Source organism: Ixodes scapularis, unplaced genomic scaffold (assembly GCF_016920785.2).
Source record: "Ixodes scapularis isolate PalLabHiFi unplaced genomic scaffold, ASM1692078v2 PGA_scaffold0__279_contigs__length_252992795, whole genome shotgun sequence".
NCBI lineage: Eukaryota > Metazoa > Arthropoda > Arachnida > Ixodida > Ixodidae > Ixodes > Ixodes scapularis.
The window spans coordinates 154293854-154305846 of NW_024609835.1; the positions used below are offsets into that span (position 1 = coordinate 154293854).

At 47.2% G+C, this 11993-nt stretch overlaps 1 pseudogene; it reads right to left on the minus strand.

The window, feature by feature from the left end:
- Positions 1 to 1701: 1701 nt before the first annotated feature.
- Positions 1702 to 11755, minus strand: LOC115333021 (annotated as a pseudogene).
- Between the last annotated feature and the right edge of the window lie 238 nt (positions 11756 to 11993).

The window sequence follows — 11993 nt, forward strand, 5'->3', positions numbered from 1 at the left end:
CCTTTGAAATATTCCCGGCGGTTTCTCATAATCAAAATTCAATTTCCGCTTGAATCTGTCACGGTCTCGCAAGCTTATTTCATTTACCGCTTGAATCTGTCACGGTCCCGCAAGCTTATTTCATTTACTGTCATTGCCAGGTACCTTATTCATCCAGAGCATTAACGTATTCTTTAATTGCATACTACATCGGAAACCCCACAAATGCGTATAAGCCCAGTATCTTCAATTCGCATCAGAGGACTGCCCAGTTTATTAGATTATCCAACCATTTAGGGTGTTTGTGTTTTTTTGTTTTTTTTTCAGCTTGCATCTGGTGAGAAGGCGAGTCCAAGCTTCTTCCAGCCCGCTACTCTCGATATTTCCCAGGGATTAAACCATTTAAACGATTTACGACAAGAAAACATGTTTAATAAAATTTCTGTAGAGATATTTGAGAGGACGAACACCCACTACACTGCACAGCAATGTGACACGCGTTTCAAAACCCTGAAGTAAAGAAGAACCAAGGTTGTGGACAGCAACGGGAAAAGTGGAGCAACGCTACAGCACGTAGATTTTTAAGACGAGTTCAATCTCATCAGGGCAGCCCACGACAGTGTAGAGCCGGAAGTGTTGATGGGTGTTTCTCAAGCCGTATACAAACAAACAGCGGCTCTACAGCACCAGTCTCCTTCACAGAAAATCCCCGACCATCAACATCAGTAGAATGCCCCACCTTAAAATAAGCCACCCGCTGCATGGCAGAACTCTGAGCACATGCGGAATGGGAACACTTTTTTTTTTTTTAATGGAGGATCTTAGGAAAACGAAGATAAAGCACGAGATTAAAGGAGGGAAAGCGTGAAAAAAGACGTGTGGAGTGCGATCAGCGTAGAGAAGAGCGGGAAGAGGAGAGAGGACCGTGCAAAACAGCGTCAAGAGCGGCACCAGAATCTTCTTTGCATGCTGGAGCGAGTGCTAAACAGCATGAAAACGACAAAGTGATTAATTTTATCTAAAAGCTCTTGTAGCTTACTACACTTCATTATTTACGGTTTGTACATAGTTTACTTTTCAAGAGACTCAAGAGCATCGTTTGCTATATATACTCAAGATTATTCATGTTGATTGTGCATACATTTAAAATGTTTTGGTTCCAAGACAATTTCCTGCTTTATAGAATATTAAAAGGTAACATTCATTACAAAGTAAGTTACCCATGTGCAGTTGTTTCCAAACAAAAATAGGGTGTTTTTCACTGCAAAAATAAACGCGTAACCGAACAATCGGTCTCGGCCCGAATGTAGCGCTAGTGGTCCAGACCAGGTGTGAATATTTCAGTTTGTTGTTATCTATTGGAAAAGTTATGTCATTTTTTTAAACTGTAAATGCGAAAATGAAGTTTGCTTTAGGCAGCCGACATCATTGATTACCATGTATTCGTGGGCCTCATTATCCTCCTTTTTCTCTCTGCAAATTTCAGAAACTTGTTTATAACTTTTTAATAACATAACGGCACGCTCTGAAACTTTGGCATCTTTTCCGGACCGCAGCACGATATTTGAGTAAAGAGTGAGCATTGATCAGAAACAAAGAGTTAGTTTGTCGGTGAAAAAACACTGTAAACGCTTTTTCCGAATGCCTGGCACTTTCATATTTAGGCTATCAGAAGCTGCCTTACAGTGCCATTGAGCACTTGGTACCTGCGCGAGGAGGAGCTCAACCAGTGGGGAAAAGGAATGAGACCAGCCTGTCCCTCTTGAAGCGTCCGAGCACCCTGAGCGCGGCATCCGAGAGGTACGTGACCGGCAGGTCCACCTTGGGCGAGCCCCTGCTGTCCAACCTGAGCAATTCCTGACGCCTCTGCTCTTCCACTTCAGCCTCACGGATCTCAGTGTCCCCAGCATCGATGCACAAGTTGAGCAAGACACAGCAACCAATGATGAACTTGGAGATTAGGCGCACTGTCGGGAACTCCAGGTTTATTAGTTGCCTGAAGCGTTGTTTGAGTAGCCCGAAGGCATTCTCAATGAGCACCCTTGTGGAGCTCAACTTAGTGTTGCAGCTCTTCTGCTGGTTAGTCAATGTCCCATTGTCCCGTACTTGAGTGACCAAAGTCTTCCTCAATGGGTATGCTGCATCGCCAAGAAGGTGAGACTTGGCCATGCAGCAAAGAAATTGGATGCTCCGGAACACAAACGATAACTTATAGATTCTTGAGACGTGGATCTTGCTTGGTGGGCCCGTGAAAACATTCACGAAGTCGCGTTTGGGATCAAAGATGCTCTGCAAGACCAGTGAAGCCTTGTCGTGTCGATTGACATACGCTGACTCCACCTCGTTTGGCAGGGCACCGGATGGCGATGTAGCTGCCGTCGACGCAAGTCACAACCTCACGAAAGCCTGAAACATAGTAAACGAATATGGTGTGTGAGCTCAGATTATGCGCTGTGTATTTATTCCGACCAAGTTCTAGAAAAAGAGATGCGATACGTAATCTGCCCATCAAAGGAAATGAATTAATAGAAGAACGCTCACCTTTTTATTTCGAACTTGGAAACAGGCTACTACACCAGTTATGCAACATCTTCTGTCAAGGGTCTTTTTGACAATGTCATCTTCTGTAATATATGTAAGGTGTATAATTACCTACCGTGCTGCTTAAGTTTCTAGAAACCTGAAAAAACTGCAATGCAAACATTGTTTTTCGCCAGAAATGCACTGCCTTACAGTTCTTTTACAGAAAGTTCATCCAACCGCTGCCGTTCCCTCTTTAAGAAACTTGCAAAAGTCCTTCTATTTTATAAACCTAGACACATCAATTGTCAAACTGCAAACCTCCTTATTAAATCACACTCCAGTTATAAAAATTATTGGAACACATAACCTACAAACCCCTCACGGAGTTATTTGCATGGAGCCTTATGTCGTATGCTTTATTAGTCGCCAGTATAACATTATTTTAACCAACTTGAAACCTTTAATTCTCATCTGAACTTGCCACAAGCATCCGCTTGACATTCATTACTTATAGGATATGCATTAGTTTTCCTTTTCACAGACAATTGAAGTAAATATTTAGACAAGCAGTGATCACCCACTAAACTTACTGCCAGGGAAAGTGGCCTCATATGATCTGGTTCAAGCTATATGTTATCAATGTTAAACATTGCCACGCTTTAGAGTTGGCAAAGCACAAGGCGCGTGTTCAGCTCCAGACATTGTTGAAGTTTGGCTATTCCTGCATTCATAGTGATTGTACTGTGGGGAAGGAATAATAAGCGTGTACTCCGAAGAAATGAGCCGAGATAAGGAGAAGCGACTGATTTGTGCGTTCTACTGGCGTGCATCTGTCTCCAGGCGCGCGGGTGTTGCGCGCCCGAGAACATCCTCTTTTATTTCCTTTATGCTGAGTGCTCAGCGCATGTACCTGAGTGCTCAGCGCACGGCGTACCTGAGGCGTCGGTCATATTTGACGTTGGAGCATCATAAATAGGATGTGGTAGGACAATGGTTTCTGCCAGAGTTCACTTTGCCTCACAAAATGCTTGCTCAGCTGCCTCATTCCAGACAAGAGGAGAAGTTGAGCGTCCCTTCTTGCCTTGGAGAAGAATGCCGAGTGGATGAAGGAGCTTCGCACAGTTTAGGAACAAAGCGTCTGCAGAAATTTACAAGGCCAATAAATTGGCGAAGCTTGGTTACTGAAGTTGGCCGCGGAAAGTCTTGAATAGTTGCCACTTTTGCAGGCAAGGGTCGAATGCCTGAACTATCAAGATGGTGGCCGAGAAAATCTAATTCGGGCACTCCAAACTCGCTTTTTCGCGGCGTTGATGATTATGCCATGTTTGGCAAGCCGTTCGAAAAGAAGACGGAGATGTACATTGTGCTCCTCTCTGGAGACGAGCTTGCGATCAACAGGTCGTCGACGTAAGAAAAGACCCCGCGTCACAGTGTCATTAAATCTTTGAAAATACTGTGCCGCATTACTAAGGCCAAACGGCATGCGTTGAAATTCAAATAAGCCAAATGGCGTTGTTACAGCTGTTTTGGGGATGTCTTCATCTGCTACCGGAATTTGATGGTAGGCTCGGGTGAGGTTAAGTTTCGAGAAGATGTTGCTTCCCCTAAGATTGACGGTGAAATCGTGGATGTTGGAGGGTGGGTACAGGTCTGGAACGGTTTGCTTTTTCAGAGCGCGGTAGTCTCCACATGGCCGCCAGTCTCCGCTTGTTTTGGGGACCATGTGTAGCGGAGATGCCCAACTGCTGGATGATGGTCGGACTATGACCAGTTCGAGCATATGGTCGAACTCTGCCCGAGCAATTCCAAGTTTTTCCGGAGCTAGCCGGTGGGCGGAAGAAGACAGGTGGACCTGTTTGTATGTGATGAGTAACATCGTATGTTACGGGTTTCGTCCAGTCAGGAGGTCCTGTGAGCGAAGGAAACTCGCTGAGTGGTGTTTGAAAAGCGCCTTGCACTTGCGTAAAAGCGGAGGCGAACAACGGAGTTTCCGTCGTGTCGATACCTTGTAATGTAAGTTTTGTCGTCGAATCGAGCAGGCCTTTCCTCTTGACATCGACAAGCAGCGAATGATGTTGTAGAAAGTCTGCGCCAAGGATTGCGCGACCGACGTCAGCCACCAGAAAAATCCATCGAAACACTCGTCGAAGGTCGAGGTTAAGCGCAAGGGAACGTTCCGCGTAAACAGGAATAGCTATATGTTCGTGGCGTTCACAGCTTGCAGAAAAAAAAATCGGCTTACGTGAACGGTTGGCAAGTGTCGCAGGGACGGCGCTGATCTCAGCTCCTGAGTCAACAAGTGAGCGGTCTGCAGTGCTTTTGTCAATCACGTAGAAAAGGCGGCTTTCTCTTGGACCACTCGTCGCCTCTAGCGGTCGGCCGGCCGGTTTTCCGGCCACGCACAGGGGCGTTGGCAGCGTCGAGCGTCCGGATCAAAACGGCGGTTGCAATAGCAGAGGCCTGAAGAGTGACCTCTGCTCGAGCGGTCGTTTTCTGGTCGGCAAGATGTAGAGCGGCGGCGTCGACTTGGCGAAGACTTTGTACAACATCATTCGCTGCTTGTCGAATGATGTTCGACAAGCAGCAAGGAGAAGCGACTGGTTCGTGCGTTCTACTGGCGTGCTTCTGTCTCCAGGCGCGCGGGTGTTGCGCGCCCGAGAAGATCCTCTTTTATTTTTTTTTTATGCTGAGTGCTCAGCGCATGTCACGCTCCGCATCTGTGGCCACTACAGTACCTACACAAATCACTACCCTAATATTTGCTGAGGCAAATATTGTCACAAGCACAAATCAGATGCTTACGCAGTGCTGGTGTTAAACCACGAACCGCATTTGACCTTTGTATCCATGGGTCTAAGAAACACCGAAATCTACCTGACTATGTTGGCCAGTTCTGCAAAAGATAGACGGAAATAAATTGTTTTGTTCCTGAATTAACTTATACCATAATGAAGCTCCTGGTCAGCGACATTGCCTGGGAGCATAGTTGGGTCACACTAATGCCATTAAGTTTGTGTAAACTAATTACATTCCCAACACAATATCATTGCACGGCCTATTTAAAGGAAGTTTTGACCGCATTTCATTGCTCTTGTCTATTTGCTCTTGTTTTGAACTTATTCTGATTTTGATCGATCATTTGAAAGTATTATGCTGTCTCTTTCTTGTTTATCCCACTCCCGAAATGGTCCTAATAATATTGAAGCACCAGCATGAATAAACAAGCTGGCTCTGAAAACGAACCTTCTCAAAATCCTTGGCAAGGGCTGCCACATCGTCGGGAAAGCAGATCTTAACTGGAGTGATTCTGCACAACAATTCAGCCACAGGACTCAGGATGCGGGGAAGGGAGTTTCCCCCCATGTCACAGTGGCCTGCAACATCTCGAATGCAGGTTTTGTTGCTAGCATACCTGGAGTGTAAATAGAGTTTCCCTGAGTCAAATGACAGACGTTGATTATAACTTGTTAGGTTGCAGAGACAATTTTGTATGCGGAAAACGTGGTTGCTTTCAACCTCCATCTAATTGCTAGTGGAAAGTAATAAAGAAGAAATATTTATAAAAGAAAAGAATGATACCACGCCATAGTTCAGAAATATGCAAGTAAGAACAAAAGGGAAATGAGAAGTGCTGCGCAGGCGAGCTCGGGAACGGTCCCAGAGAAAAAACCGTGAGATTAGAGAAAATATCGTAAGGGTGCAAACGAGCTGGTGAATATTAAGCCTGTTGAGTTAACCTGAGACTGGGGTAGAGAAGAAACATCAAAACTTAGAAGAGACGGAAAATATTCAGGCAGACGCCTCACACTCGGCTAACTCGTTTATTTAGTTCACCTTCTTATATTGTAGAAAGAGTAGTAAGGGAATACCGTGCGGATGAAATCTCTAGGCAATTGTGTAAGTCGGGCTTCGCTACAGTTTGAAAGCAATTCAGAAAGCTTTTTTTAAAATGTAATGTCACTTTTTTTTTCCTGTTAAGTGTGAAATGAGATCCCTTGATTATGATTGTCCAAAATGACGACAGCACTTCTTTTGCGTTTTTTTTTTGTACGTGCGTTGGCCCGAAGGTTGTTTGGGTGTTTTTTGGGGGCAGTAGGTGGGAAGGACGTCTTTGGAATCAAAAATGATGACCCTGTTTAGAAAAGAAAGGGAGAAAGATCTTACAGTTCAAGCTAAAAGGAGGATGGGTGTTGCCTTATTACGTCAGCCTATAAAGTTGTCCACATTCTTACATCGTGTGATGTAGAGTGGAGGTTGAACTGTATATACTTCGTCCTTTCTTGTTGGTGGTGATGGCCTTGAGATTGAGACTATATAAAGAGGGCGTCTAAATAAACGAGTTCGCTGAGTTTGAGACATCGTCCTGTCTATTTTCTATCCCTTCTACGTTTTCATGTTTCTTCTCAATCCAGTCTCAGGTTAATTCTACTTGCTTGAGACTAGACACAAGCATCGAGACCACACAACACTGTCTCAAAAGTTAGCTGCAACACATTATTTCCACGTGTTCCCTATAAGTCATAACTCATCAAACAACGGTAATGCCAGCAACCGTCATGCCCACACGGTTATTGGCGTTTGCGTATTTTGAGGATTTGTGGCCCACATAAAGGAGACTCGTGAAAATAAATTTTGCAACTGAGTTGGCTGAGTTTTGGGAGTGTTGTGTTGTCCCAATTTTTGTCTGATTTTTTATTTTTTATTATGCACGAATATTGCATTTTACTGGGATTTGTTTTTTCCTTAGACTTGAAACTGAATAATGTTAGCAAGGAAGTTTAAAACACAAGAACGCACTAAATAAACGCAATGAATTGGCTTCTAATTATTAAAATTAATTTAATATGTTCAATTAATACATACAATCTTCGGTCAATCCTTCTTTTCGCAAAGCAAATGGCCGGTTATTAAAGTTGAAACCTGCAAAACTTGTATTACCAGAGAAAAGAGAGGATGCAAACTTCGGCGGTTTTCGGTTCCCACCATTGATCGCGGCGTAGGGGGCTCCCGTTGGAGGCGAAAGTTGCGTCGGAACTACACAAAGGGCGATGGTCTGTTAAGTAGCGAAGGATTTTGTTTGTAATAAGTAAGATTTGTTTCAGAAAAGTTTATGTTTCTATAGTTGCGTCGGCATTGTTTTTTTTTTTTTTATTTGGCTATGTTTGTGTCGGCATTTTTGGGCGTTTGCTCACAGACCCGCGGCGGGGGGTACGCTCGCGGGAGAGCAGGAACGGGGAGTCGACTTCCACCCCCCGCGCGGTGGGCTCCGAGCAGTCGCGGAGCTCGGTGGAGACGAGTCGGACCCCGGTCGTTAACAAACGGATTGGGTGTCGGTTGTGGGCGCCGAAACACCTGTGTCTTGGGCACCGGTACTTCTGTGCGCACTTGTGGCTTTTAAGCGGATGTGCTTGTGTCCCGGGGTATTTCGCCGTTTAGTGTAGAAACTTCGCTTTTAATCGACGCAATAACTTAACTGAGTAGCGTCAGCCAGGCGGCGCGGAAAACATGTAGTGACTCTACAAGGAACTTGGTTTTGACCATTGAGCTGTCGGAGAAGAATCACTTTGACAGCTCACTAATCATTGGTTAAGAGTGTACCACGTGCAAATGAGCAAACTTGAAGTGATTGGTCGGGCTCTGGAGGAAAATGAGGCCCCTACAAGTCTTGAAAAGGGGTGCCGAGAAGATTCTCGGCGGCTTCGGCTCTTGAGACTGGGGATTAAAGTATGGATTTTAATTTTGGGAGTTTTGTAATGTAAATTTCTGTCGACTCGTTGTCGTTTTGTTTTGAAATAAACGTGGCCAAACTGGCCCTTCCAATCCAACCAACGTCGTAATGTGTCCAGTGGGATCGAACAACTTTTTTTTTAAACTTTCCGGGTTTTTTTTTTATCGGGCGAACATCATCATCGGCCGTTACCATCCTGACCGGCCCCCTCCCATGAAAAGTTGACTGGCACAGTTCAACAGGATCCTGCTAACTTTCTGCGACGGGTGATGAGCGAAAATAACGACATCAACGCGACAAGTGTTTCGTTTGCTGGATTGCGGACAGGGGTCGCGTCTGCCGGCTGCGGACAAGGGTCGCTCCTGCCGGAGTGAGGACCGTGGAAATATCTACGTGAAAAGCCCGGGGGTACAGTTACCTGAAAGAGTGGTGGCAGCTGAAAGGTGATCCTGGGAGGCATCTACGCCGGAGAACAGGACAGCCTGTGACTTCACCTGCGGACCGGCAGGGTCGCGTCTACTGACTGTGGACAGGGGTCCCGCCTGCCGGAGTGACGACTGTGGCAATATCTATGTGAGAAGCCCGGGGGGCACAGTTACCCAAAGGAGAGGTGGCAGCTGAGAGGTGGTCCTGGGCATCATCTACGTCGGAGTACGGGACAATTTGCGGCTTCACCTGCGGATCGGCAGGGTCACGTCTGCTGCACTACGGACAAGGGTCACGCCTGCGGAGTGAGGAGCGTGGCCATATTTATGTGAGATACCCGGGGGGCACAGCTACCCAAAGGAGGGGTGGCAGCTGAGAAGTTGTCCTGGACGTCATCTACGTCGGATAACAGGACTGCCTGTGGCTTCACCTGTGGACTGGCGAAGCATCTCCAGCTTTCGGTGACAGAATATCTTGGGCAAGCCTCAAGAGAAGAGACGAACGTAAAGAGGCGGAAGCGAGACCTCCGGACGATGGGCACGGTCGCCAGCCGAGTGTGGACACAGCGGCAAGCGGATGGCGCCGACTGGAGGAGCAACTAATCAATTTTCGCCAAACAGCAGTGGTTGAGTCCCATTCCCGTTTTCTCAGACGCTCACCATGACCAGGGAGGCTAGATCGAAGACCCCAGGATCTTCCCTCTTTGGCGCCAACTCGGAACCAGACGCTGGCACCAGGGGGGAGGGAGGGCAGCCACCGGATTCGGATGACCTTAGTGCTGAGATAACAATCATAAGACTCAGGACAGAACTCTAGAAAATAAAGCTAGAGCAGCTCAAAATAACGGGGCAGCCTCGCGAAGAGAGCACTCGGGGTACGGGAGGAGTCTGACGGTATGCAAAGGAGCTACGTGCAGTGCTGGCGCGAATGCCCGAGAAAGACACATTGGTGCCTGCATGTTTTAAAGGCGCTGAAACAACGTTGGCGAGTTATGAGGTCCCACAGGACCTATACGGGGCAATCATCTTGCCTTCTAAAAACACGAAAGCGAGTGCCGTTGTGTCCAACAGAGCTGAGGGACGGGTTTTTCCGTACAAGAAGCTACGAGATGTTACCCTCGACGAGCTCAGGATGACTGCGAATGAATATAAGTGGAAGTTCCATGTCGCACGCAAACAAGAGGAGGAGGGCACAGTTCTCTACCAATCTGGATACCAAGTTCGGGTACTACATGGAGAGCTGCAGGGTAGATACGCTAGATAATCTACGGCAGCTGATGATTTCAGACCGGCTAAAGCATGTCATGCCGGATGATGTATGGGCCTACGTCCTTCAGAACAAAACCAAAGAATGGCTAAACCCAAAGGAAGTAGCGGAACTTGCTGAGAAATACGAGGAAAGTAAGCAAAGTCTAAACTGGAAGCCACAGAGAGCGGTCCAGAGGCCACAGGTGAACATGCGGGGTGGTTCTGTGGAAGCTAGGGGCGACCAGCGAAGGGTTGAGGAATCTCAACCGCCAGGGTGCTTTTCGTGTGGGAGGCTGGGGCACCTTAAGAGGAACTGCCCTGGATTAGAGCATAGAGACGTGGATTCCGGGAACAAATCGGCCTCTGCGGATCTGAGTGCAAGGGCAGCGCTTTTGTCTCGGTCACGAGGTACACTTCAAACGACGGGGACGCGCAGGCGTGAGGAAACAAATTCGGGTATAGGTTAGGTATCACAAACTTTCCTTTCTGCTCGCTTTTAAATTTGGTTGCCTGCGGCCACAGTTTGCTTTGTATAAATACTGGTCATGGTGGAATCTAGAACGCGCGAGCTTGGGTCTCACCGGGCTGTGTTTGTTTGTTTGTCTGTTTTCTAGGTCGCCCAACAGTTCTTTTGGAGGGGTGGTATAGCTTTGTTGTTGTGTCTGTGTGCGTATTCTATGCGTCTGTCTCGGAAAGGGGGACAGATGTTGCGCGAGCAGCAAGTGCACTTGCAACATTCTTGGTGGCGAAGTGTTAAGTAACGAAGGATTTTGTTTGTAATAAGCAAGATGTGTTTTAGAAAAGTTTACCTTTCTATAGTTGCGTCGACATTGTTAATTTTTTTTGTCTGCCTATGCTTGTGTCGGCATTTTTGGGCGTTTGCTCGCAGACCCGCGGCAGGGGGTATGCTAGCGGGAGAGCATGAACGGGGAGTCGTCTTCCGCCCCCCCCCCCCCCCCCCCCCCACCCCGCGCGGGGGGCTTCAAGCAGTCGCGGAGCTCGATGGAGACGAGTCGGACTCTGGTCGTTAACAAAGGGATTGGGTGTCGGTTGTGGGTGCCGGAACATCTGTGTCTTGGGCAGCGGTACTTCTTTGTGCACTTGTGGCTTTTAAGCAGGTGTGCTTGTGTCCGGGGTATTTCGCCATTTAGTGTAGAAACTTCGCTTTTAATTGACGCAATAACTTAACTGGGTGGCGCCAGCCAGGCGGTGAGGAAAGCATGTAGTGACTCTAGAAGGAACTTGGTTTTGACCGTTGAGGTGTCGGAGGCCAATCACGTTGACAGCTCGCTGATCATTGGGTAAGGGCGTACCACGTGACAATGAGAAAATTTGAAGTGATTGGTCGGGCTCTGAAGGGAAAGGAGGCCCCTACGAGTCTTGAAAGGGGGTGCTGAGAGGATTCTTGGGAGATTCGGCTCTTGAGACTGGGGACTAAGGTATGGGTTTTCATTTTGGGAGATTTGTCATGTAAATTACTTTTGACTTGTCGTGTTGTTTTGAAATAAATGTGGCCACACTAGCCATCGTAAACCAACCAACGTTCTCATGTGTCCAGTGGGATCAAAGATCTTTTATTTTCTATTTTTATATTAAACTTCCCGTGGGGGGGGGGGGGGGGGCTTCCATCGGGCGAACATCATCATCGGTCGTCACCATCCTGACCTGCCCCCTCCATCGGAATGTTGACTTGGTTGGTTCACGGAGACCCCACAACGAACAAACGACATACCTCTTCATCCGAATAGGCGCGCTCAACGTCCTCGACATAACAGCATATCTTGGGCCTCTTTCCTGGCAAGGCGAACGTCTTATTAAACACTTCGCCGAGAACGGCTACCTCGTCGTCACTGGAGCTGTAGGAGCAATTGTATCTCCGTCGCCTTCGTCGCTGTCGCTGCCTTCGCTGTCACTGCTGTCGTCGCTGTCACTGATCTCTATTACACATAAAATTAATTGCACCGACGCTATCGCCCAGTGTTCTCGGTCGAGCCAGTCATGACAACACCGAGGAACGAGAGCGAGCACAACAAAAGAGCTGACCCAGGAATCGAAACCAAAAAGCCAGGAAACTCCTTCACTTCCTCGCC